The sequence below is a fragment of the Mauremys reevesii genome, linkage group 1 (genome assembly GCF_016161935.1).
Source record: "Mauremys reevesii isolate NIE-2019 linkage group 1, ASM1616193v1, whole genome shotgun sequence".
Lineage (NCBI taxonomy): Eukaryota > Metazoa > Chordata > Testudines > Geoemydidae > Mauremys > Mauremys reevesii.
The window spans coordinates 332,124,554-332,135,299 of record NC_052623.1 but is presented as its reverse complement, the minus strand read 5'-3'; positions in this window follow the sequence as shown (position 1 = coordinate 332,135,299).

Genomic DNA, 10,746 nt, shown 5'->3' with positions numbered 1-10,746 from the left:
AGTTTTTACTGAGCTGTCCACTATAATCCCTGGTCTTTCTCCTCAGTGGCTACAGGGAATTTAGAATGCAGCATTGTGAATGAGTAGATTATTATCATTCTTCCTAGTGGGCATTACCTCAATCTTTTCAACAATTAATTTAATCTGCCATTGGGCTGCCCATTCACCAAGCTTGGGTAGGCTCCTCTGAAATTCGTCAAAGTCTTCCTAATTCTGATTAGCCTAAATAATTTTGTGTTGTCTGAAAAATGTTTCCACCTCACTGTTCATCCCCTGTTCCAATCATTAGTAAATCTATTAGACAGCATCAGTCCTAGAACAGAACCCTGGAGCACCAGCTGTATAATCGTTCACAATCTTAAAAACAGACTGTTTATTCCTACAACTTTGTTTTCTGTCTCTGGACACAGAATTTTCCAAACTGTGTTGTGTGGATCATGGTGGTCAGAGGAGAGGTGGCTGGCCACTTAGTGCTAGTTCCCGCTTGTTTCCAACTGCTAAGCTGCATTACAGTACATTAAATAAATATCTAACATTTTGCTTCCATGTATGCAATTGTTGACATTGTCAGAGGTATGTTATATATTTGCAAATGGGAAGAAGTGGTCTGCATGATTGTGACTGCGAGGACAGGTGCTTAGTCATGAAACAATCTCTGCATCAAAAGCTGGTTCCCACCATGAAAAAGTTTGAAAAGTTTGTTTAGCCCCTTTCTCATCCATGACAGAACTCTACATGTTACCCCATGACTATTTAGTTTCTTAATAGCCTCTTGAGGGAGACTTTGGCAATGGCTATATAGTGTCCAAATAAATTATGTCAACCGATTCTCCTAAAACCACTCTTGTTGATATGCTGTTTTTCGCCTTTGGCAATGGCTTAAGAAAATATTTTCATAGATGATATAACAGTTGAAAAAACTTTTTACTACAAAAAAAATCAGACCTAAAAGGTTCTCTAAAGTTGAAACTAAGGCATTGCACACTCCACCAGACAAAAATAGTTAAAACCTAGGTCCAGCCATACCTGGTTTATTCTTCCAGATCCTGTCCTAAATTCCACTGAAGTCAACAGGAGTGTTTCCATTGACTTCAGTGCCTATCTATCTTTAGTTTTATACTTCTGCCCATCACCGTAGTATCTGAGCAGTTGGATCAGAGCCCCAGACCTGCGGCTGATGGTGTTTAAATAGATGTGGTGTTTTATTTTATTCTTTCTTCATTGATCCTTAATCTGCATGTCCTAGACATGTTTCCAGATCAGAATTTTCCTCATCGGAGATTTTAGCGTTGTTATATTTCCTAATATATGAGAATCTGCATATGAACCTTTTAAGCTTCATATTGCAAGGTCTAATGCTGTTGGAATTTCTTCTTCAATAGTTCTGTTCTTTGTATGTCACACCTGATGCACCATATTAATTCTTTGAAACACTCACAGAAAATAAATATTAAAACATTGGCTGTACTTATACATCTCTCAGACATTTTCCCCTGATGCTGCAACATTTATGAATTACTTAGTCAGCATGTTGGTTTTATTGCCCTTCTTTTATCTTCCAGAGTGCTAAATTAATTTACTGAGCTCAGAGTACATTGAGTATGTTTCTTCAGGATTCTCCTGTGCTCAGTTCCACTTCACTATTCCAGTTGACTCTTTACAAGAGCACAGTTTGTTTTCTTAAAGTTTGTCTTGTTCAAGATAAGAGGCTCTCCCTCATAGAAACCCAAATATGTTTAGCCTCATTCTTATTAGATTTTGAACAGTGTCCCTTAGGTTTTCAGCTACACTTCCGGTGCCTTAAAATTCTTCCATCCTGAAGGGGATTTCTTGCTCCTAAAGGTGAATGTCACTGAATAACACTGAGTTCTACATTACTACATCTGTGCTTCCTTCTCCTATATGTTGTATCAGGAATCTATCCAGTACCACACACAGTACTGTCCTTCTACTGCTTCCTCTGATTTTATCCCTGTGTATGTTCAAGAAGATAAAATCCCAGAATCACTTGCATTTTGCTTAGTAATTAATTATTTTAAGCTTCATTTTCCAACCCTCTTTATCATTAATTACTTTAAATATTTGAAAGAAAATGTAATGCCGGATAGTCCTGGAGACTGATGTCCTCTACATAGCCACAGAAAAGATGCAGCATCAAGAATTAGCCTAATATCAGTTTCCTAAACCACCTTGCCAAAGTGTTTCTGCCTTTTAATCTTCCCACTGAGACTGCCATCTAGTTCCAGTTCTGGTAGTGGCTTTTGTAACGTGGAAGCCTGTCCACTGGGAACTAGACTGAGATTTACACCAGTCACAGAACAGCCATCAAATGATAACAACTTCCGCTCATTATTAGTTAAGGTTGGATTTGAACTGACAACCTAGAGATAATAGTCTATTCTACATAGGTTCTTGTATTGCTCACATCACTCTGGTGTCTGAACACTTTCTAATAGTGCTTTAAGCAATATGGCTAACATCTGTCACCTATACAAGCCTCTATCCCAGTACTAATCCCCTAAAATGTCTAAGAAGTCTTTGATAAAGCACATCTTATTGTATGCATGCTGTTATTTGAAACTGTTAAATACATAGCTGTTTGATTTTTTCCCCTCACGGTATTACAAATATAATACAAATGTATATAGTACAAAAAACACAAACAAATACATTCTGTAAAGAAAGCTTTTATCTTTCTCAAGAAATTATATAATGTAAAACATTTTGTTTATATGTCATGCTCTTAGAACTAATTTATGCATCATGCACACACATTGGTAGTTCTGAATCCTACCTGATGTGTTTTCTATGAAGCCCTTTGGGAGAAGGTATCCAAGAAATTCAAGGCAGAAAGGAACCCCAAAGTTTCTCTGAGTCAGTGCAAGCAGCTAATGCTGTTGTTCATTTCAAAATTTCCCTATATACTGGTGGAAGATGTAGTCATATGGGGAGCTTTAATAACTAACCTCCATTAACTTTTACAAGAATATGAAGATTTCACTGTAGCCTTGACCATTGAGCCTATACTCAATCAGGATGATAAGAGTGGTTTCCTTAAGTTCTCTGTGAGATTGCGTAATGCTATTTGGGGAATTGTTTTTAGTGGTTTGCAGAGTTTAATATAGACACATACACATGAATAAAAGCCCAGAGAAATCGCTTGTTGCAATCTTGTGCTCTTGTCCTGCCACATCTCCTAAAGAGAGACAAGCCAGGTCAGTTCTTGGATGGGAGATTTCAAGGAAACGTCTGAGGCCTGGTCTACTTCTGAAACATATGTTTTAGGTAGCTCTGGGTTTGTGAAAAATTCACACCCCCTGAGAAACATAGTTAAGTTGACCTAAGTCCTGGTGTAGACACTGCTAGGACAACAGAATTCTTGAATTCTTGTCACCCTAGCTACCACCTCTTGAGGGGTGGGTTAACTATAGTGATGTAAAAACCCCTGCCACTGCTGCAGCAAATGTCTACACTATGGTGCTACGGTGGCCCAGCTGCAGTGCCATAGCTCTGCTAGTGTAGCATGTGTAGCGTAGACAAGCCCTGAGTGTTGTAGGATGCAGTGGTGCCAGATTTGGAGACTGAATAGAACAAACCTTTTGCACAGTGGGCTGCTTCATGGGAACTCAGCCTGATTTTGGTAAATCTCTGGTGCGAGGCCAGCAAAACTGTGGACTTTAGTAATGACCACAAATTCCAGCAAATGGCGAAGAAGCTGGCAGCTGTGCAAATTTATCAGCTTGGTGACCTGTGCAAGGAGTGGATTGAGTGGCTCAAGAGTGAGTACCAGAAAATCGGGAATCAGAACCGCACCTTGGGCAACTCACCGGCCCATTTTATGAGGAGTTTGACTGGGCACTGAGCACTGCACCCAGCACAGAGCCAACTGTGATGCATGATGACCTGATCAGGTGGGATGGTGCCTTGTTGGCCCCAAAGTACGGTATTGGGACTGATGGGAGCCAGCAGTCAGTAACGAGTGAGGACTATGAGGTCACTGTGTTGCAGAAACTGGTCCCAGAGCAGGCTTTGGAACAGGATCATCAGCAGCAGCAAATTCTGGGTCCATACTCAGAGGAGCTGTTTGATGCACCCCCTGAGGAACAGCCCCTAGCAGAACCTGTAGCAGACACAGAAGCTGCCCTGAGTTTCTGTCACCATATTCGTGTTTATTAGTACAGTAATGAGAGGAATTTCTGTTCTGTGAACCAATGCAAAAGTTATGAGAGGCCCCGGTTAGCAGCGTGTATCTGCTAATTGCAGATTGTATGCCAGTGGCTTGGTGTTCCACCCTCCCTCTCCCTCCCACCATGTGGAGTTCAAAATGGTAACTGGGAAAAGCAAATAGTAAACCTTTAAGGTGAGGTTTTAGTGGAAAGGCACAGATTTTTGCTAGGGCCATTCCTATTTCTTAAAAATAATAACCTTACATTGCCATGCCTGTAAGTACGCTGCTCTGTAACCTTTCAATGGTCTATGAAGCCACCTGGAGACAGTGAACTGTGTAGGGGTGAGGGAGGTGGAAATATGTTCCATTTACAAATCTAGTCCATTTCAGTTCAGGGTAGTCCAGGCAGCCCATAGGTGACAAAATCGTTTGTACCATATTCGACTGGAGTTTGAAATTTTGTCCAGAAATATGCCGGTGGAGGGAATAGGAAAGAGGAAGGCTGTGGAGTTCTGCGCGTTTGCATGCAGCCATAACAGGGTAAGACATGTGGAAGCTAACGCAGCATCCTATTGATTTCCTCATGAATTCTGATCCAATCATGGGTGCTGATAGCTGCAAACTTTTCCGGAAGAAGAATACCAGATAGGTAGTCACATCTCAGGGAAGGGCATATTTTCCAGGGCCACCTCGGAAGCTGACCAGCCCACTCCACTCTTTGATTTGCTGTTCAGTCACTGTATGTTTGAATACTTTGGTTAAATACACGACATGTTTCCCATCAGCAGCTTAGAATAACATCTCCCTTTGCCAATTGGGCACCATTAGAACTGTTATGTCCTCCAAAACGTGAAAGGCCTGAAATGATAGAAAAAGTTTTTGTAGCACAGCCACTGATGGCAGCCTGCTCTCCCACACCCCTGCAACCCAAGTAGCTTTGCAATTTTCTAAAATCAAAAAAGCAGCTTTGCATTTGTACCTCAGCACTGTGCCTGCAATTCTTTCACTACGATTTATCAGGCTGTGTCCAGGGAGCTTCTGTGGTCTGAAGCATCCCTCTCACTACCTATTGAAGTTCAGCTTGTAAACGTAACATTTTATGTCCTTGAAATTCCACAAGGATTTCCTGCACTGAGCTATTGATACAGTAACCCTCTGTTTCTTGTCCTGTTCTGGGCCCCTCAACCTTGGTGGGCTGCTGTACTTCCACAGCCGGCCCACACTGCCGCAGAACCTGGGTCGCTGCATCTTCACGGATCATTCCAAGAGGAAGTTTTTCCCTGATGAACTTTTGGATGAAGTTCTGAACAGAGCCAACAAGCAGGCCCAGTACCAAAAACAGAGCTAGAGGAAAGGCATGGCAAGAGGCAAGAATCAGGCTGCCTGCACACAGCTTGAGGACAGGGTTTCAGCATGTGAGCAGGCATTTGTTATTTAATCAAGAAAGTTTATTTCTATCACTGCTTCACATCACACAATGCACATTCAAAATAATAATGGTAAACACACGATCAAGGGCAATTAGGAATTAATAGGCAAACACTATCCCTCAATACATTTATCTATAGCAATTCATACTTCAATCACTTCCTTACATCAATCCATACTGTGAATTACCCACCTCCTACCATTTCATAAGTGGTCACGTCATTCATAAGTACATTGCATGACACTAAAATTCCACACCCCTCCCCAAGCACCCCACCCTTCCTCACAATCAGTGAGCCCCAATACCACCCCCCACAACAAGCACATTCATAAAGGTCCCCCCCTTCCATTGGGCCATTCAAGTCCATAATGTGGGAGCTTGGCTGCTGGTGGGTGCAGAGCACCCACTAATTTTTCCCCGTGGGTGCTCCAGCCCCAAAGCACGCACGGAGTCGGTGCCTATGAGTGTAGACATGCCCAGAAAAAGCCAGCAGTCTAGGTGGGGAGCTGCCTAAGCTAGCCAATAGAAGATGCCGATGAGAGGTATGAGAGGTGCCTAAGTCCAGGCTGCAGGGAGGTGCCTCTCTCTACTTGCGATCCATACCTTGGAACCCCTCTCCTGGAGTTAGGTGGCTTAGGCGCTTTAGCTGTTTCTTGTGAAAATTAGTTAGACGGCTGCTGGAAGAGAAGGTAGTGCCCACCTTATAACTTTTAGCCCAATGGTTAGAGCACTCACCTGGGATGTGGGAGCCCCAGGTTCAATTCCCCCCTCTGGCTGGCAGGGAGAAAGAATTTGAACAGGGGTCTCACATTTTGCAGAAGAGCGAAGTAACAACTGAGCTGTGGGACATTCTGATGGCGGGCTCCTTCCATTTCTCCTGTTGATGCTGTTCCACTGTGTAATTACTTAAAAAGTCATTGGGCAACAGAGAGAGAAAGTGACTCTGTAGTCAGGCAACCCACCTGGGAGGTGGAAGAGCCATGGCCCGGTCCCCTGCTCCAATACAATAACCTCCAAATTTGGCCCAGTGTCTCAAGCAAGACGGCGTACATGCACAATTGGGTGATGGGTTAAAGAAGGGCTCTTTCCGCCGCCTAAAGAAAGCATGACAAAGCAGAATCTATGTCCCGTGCAGTTTTGTTGGTTCACAATAAGGAGGAAGTGGAAATTTCCAGTAACTAACTAGTACTCAGAGCCATTCCAGGCCAGGTAATTTTTAATTCAGATTTTTTTATTGTACCCTGGCATTTCAAGTCATTTTTATGGCATGCTGAGGGTTGTAAAATTTAGAAACGCAGCAATTTTGGGCTGATGATTAAAATGTATATGTTTACATTATACCACTAGTGCCACCAAAGCAACGTGCAGCACGTTGTCTTTCATAATGCAGAGTTTTGCAATCCTTCACTGCCAGTATTACAAATGATGCCTGGTTATTCTGAGTACAAACAGCAGAATTTTTAATAAAATAATTCAATTAATTGACTTTTTAAAAATTGACCACATTTTTCTTAAAATGTGAAGTTTCTTCGTTTTCATTTGAAGCTTGCTTCTTGCCAACTTCACAGTGTGAGTTTCTCAGCAATAAAAGGTCTGTAACAACGTTCAAAAAATGTACTAGAATTGTTGAGTCGTGGCATCATTTTAAGCATATTTGTATGAGTCTAGCTACAGCAACATGCACAATCTGCACTACAACAGGGGCTAGCGGCATGTGAGATCACAATGAACTGAGAATCATAGCAGTGAGTGGAAGCCAAGTTATAAAGTACCCTACGTCTGGTTTTGATGGTCCATGGGGAATCAGGGAGGGCAAAACATTGGGGCTTGGCTTGCTCTGTGCTTTGGTATGGAACTGGTCACTCTAATGCTGTATAAAAACTCATAGACTCTGAGGCTGAAGGGTCCATCACAATCATCTAGTTTGACCTCCTGCACATTGTGGGCCACAGAACTTTACCCACCCACTCCTACAATAGACCGATAACCTCTGGCTGAGTTATTGAAGTTCTCAAACCTTGATTTAAAGACTTCAAGTTACAGAGACTCCACTATTTACTCTAGTTCAAACCAGCAACTCGTGTCCCACATTGCAGAGGAAGGCGGAAACCCCCAAGGTCTCTGACAATCTGACCTGAGGGAAAATTCCTCCCCAACCCCAGATATGGTGATCAGTTAGACCCTGAGCATGTGGGCAAGACTCACCAGCCAGGCACCTAGAAAAGAATTCTCTGTAGTAGCTCAGAGCCCTCCCCATCTAGCGTCTCATTTCCGGCTGCCGGGGATATTTGCTAAAAGCAGTTGCGGATGGGCCGTATGCCATTGTAGGCAACTGCATCATCCCCTTCCCTCTATAAACTTACCAAGCTCAGTCATGAATTAAGTTTGTTTTTTGCTCCCACTGCTCCCCTTGGAAGGCTGTTCCAGAACATCACTCCTCTGATGGTTAGAAGCCTTCATCTAATTTCAAGCCTAAACTTGTTGATGGCCAGTTTATATCCATTTATTCTTGTACCAACATTGGCCCTTAACTTAAATAACTCCTCTCCCTCCCTTGGTGTTTATCCCACTGATGTATTCATACAGAGCAGTCAGATCTCCCCTCAGCCTTAGTTTTGTTAGGCTAAACGAGCTAAGCTCCTTAAGTCTCCTCGTAAAGCAGGTTCTCCACTCCACTGATCATCCCAATAGCCCCTCTCTGAACATGTTCCAGTTTGAATTCATCTTTCTTAAACATGGGAGACTAGCACTGCGCAGACGACTCCAGATGTGCTATCACCAGTGCCTTGTACAATGGTAATAACACTTCCTCTCCATGTCATTTTAATACAGGCGAAGTCCTGGGAGGAATAAATAGCTCCAATACAGAAAAAATAGGCCTGGATTTGCCTCACCCCTAGAAATGGTTGGAAGGGAGGGCTCTGGGGTGTAAACCTTCACAGCATTCCCCTGGCAGAGCTTTCCTTGGATTGGTTCATCTAAGGGGCAGGGTTTGCACCCCGAGGAATAGCCAGTGGCTTTGGTCCCAACACCCACAGATAGCCCAGAATCTAGTCAGACTCTGTGGGATCTGCAAGAGGATAGAGCTATCCACCCTTGGGCCCTGTATCCCAGCGCCTGCTGCAGCATCCCTCTAGCTCCCTCGCAGCACTGCTCCTTATAAGTCACACTGTCAGGGAAACTCCTCCAACAGCTTCTCCAAGGATATCCCTTTAATGATGGGTTTGTCTAGCATGGAGTGGGGTGTGGGAGAGACAGGGGCGGCTCTAGAGAGTAGGCTGCCCCAAGCAGCGCGGAGCGCTGCGCCGCCCTTCCCCGGTCCCGCGGCGGGTCCCCTCTTCCCGCGGCTCCGGTTGAGCTCCTGCCGGCATGCCTGCGGCAGGTCCACCGGAGCCCGGGACCAGCGGACCTGCCGCAGTCATGCCTGCGGGAGCTCAACCGGAGCCGCGGGAACACGGGACCTGCCGCAGGCATGACTGCGGCGGGTCCGCTGCCCGGCCCGTGGACCTGCCGCAGGCAAGCCGGCGGGAGCTCAACCGGAGCCAAATGCCGCCCCCCCGGGAAACGGCCGCCCCAAGCGCCTGCTTGGCGCGCTGGGGTCTAGAGCCGCCCCTGGGGAGAGATAATGCACTTCTAGATATAAGCAGGGCTGGAGGGAGATGCTGCACAACCTCCAGCAAAGGCTCCGACCTGTCACAACACACATACTTGGAAACAGCAGCTTGCTCATATTGTGTAGAAAATATGAATGTCTTCAGTTGTTAGCAGGAATATTTTCATTGTGTTCCTGGAGTTGGCTGCTTTCAGTCAATAATTTTTGTTGACATTGTGATTTTGTTGATAATTCTATTAACTTTTCTCATGGCTTCTGATCACTCTCCTGGAAGAACAAAGAAACCCATCATCTCTCGCACATCTCACATGTACAATAAAGCCAAAGCAAAAAAAAAAAAAAAAAAAGACTTCAGCCACATGAGGATGTGTTGGCTCCAGCAGGCGTAGTTACCAACTGAGGGCCTGCCGATAGATAGGGTGAGAGATGGGCAGCGAAACTTGCTGCAATCACCCTCTTTGGGGGAGGGATCGAGAGAGATTATCATAGCCCCTGAAGGCCGTGTGGCCAACGTGACTACGGAATGCACATGTAGCACCGACAGACCCTGCTCATTGGTGGGTGGGATCAAACCTGGGTCCTCTGGTGTTTAGTGCATGAGCCTCTATTGCATGAGCCAAAAGCCAATTGGCTGTTAGCTCAGGCTGTAGAGCTGACTCAATCTCTCTCTCTCCAAGTGGTCTTGGTGCCACTAGATGGGACCCCCAGGAGGTGTGTGGGTTACATACTTCTCCTAGCTGAGGAAGTGTGTCCAAGCTTCAGATACTTCCCAGTTGAAATCCCGGATGAGCCCCCACTTGTAACACTGACAGACCCTGACAGTCATTGTTGGGTAAGATTGAACCTAGGACTTTTGGAGTTTAGTGCATGAGCCTCTACTGCAGGAGCTAAAAGCCAACTGGCTGTTAGCTAAGGCTGTAGAGCAGACTCATAATCTCTTTCTAAGTGGTCTCGGTGCCACTAGATGGCACAGAACACCACCCCCAGGAAGTGTGTGGGTTACACACAGATTTGCATTTTTCCTTAGCAGCTTCTTTCATTGGCAGGGCTTCTGTATTATCCCAAAATACTGCTCCCACCTGACTGAAACTTCCAGAGACAGTGATAGTGGTGCCACTGCATGCACTCCCTCAGTGCGAATCACCCTTCTGGCAAGGATGGCAGAAAAAGACATAATTTACTCTCTTTTGAACCTGATCTTTGGTATCTATACTAGCATCCTTGTTAGCTATTTGTAACAGGCACCTGGAACTTGAGCCTAGCACGCTCCTGTTATTTGGCTCTCCTCCATCCACTTTGGGCCATGCCAGATTCCTTGCAGCACTACTGAGGAAGGGAATCACAAGCCCTTTTCACCTTGACTGAATTCTCACACCATTACCTAATCCCTGTTTGCACCTCAGTTTCCTTTCTCTCTGAGGCTTCCAACAATTTAAGTCACTATGTGCCAGATTTGTAAAGGTATCTAGACACTTAAAGATACAGATAGGCACCAAATGGGATTTTCAAAAGTCATTAGGTGCCTAATTCCCACTG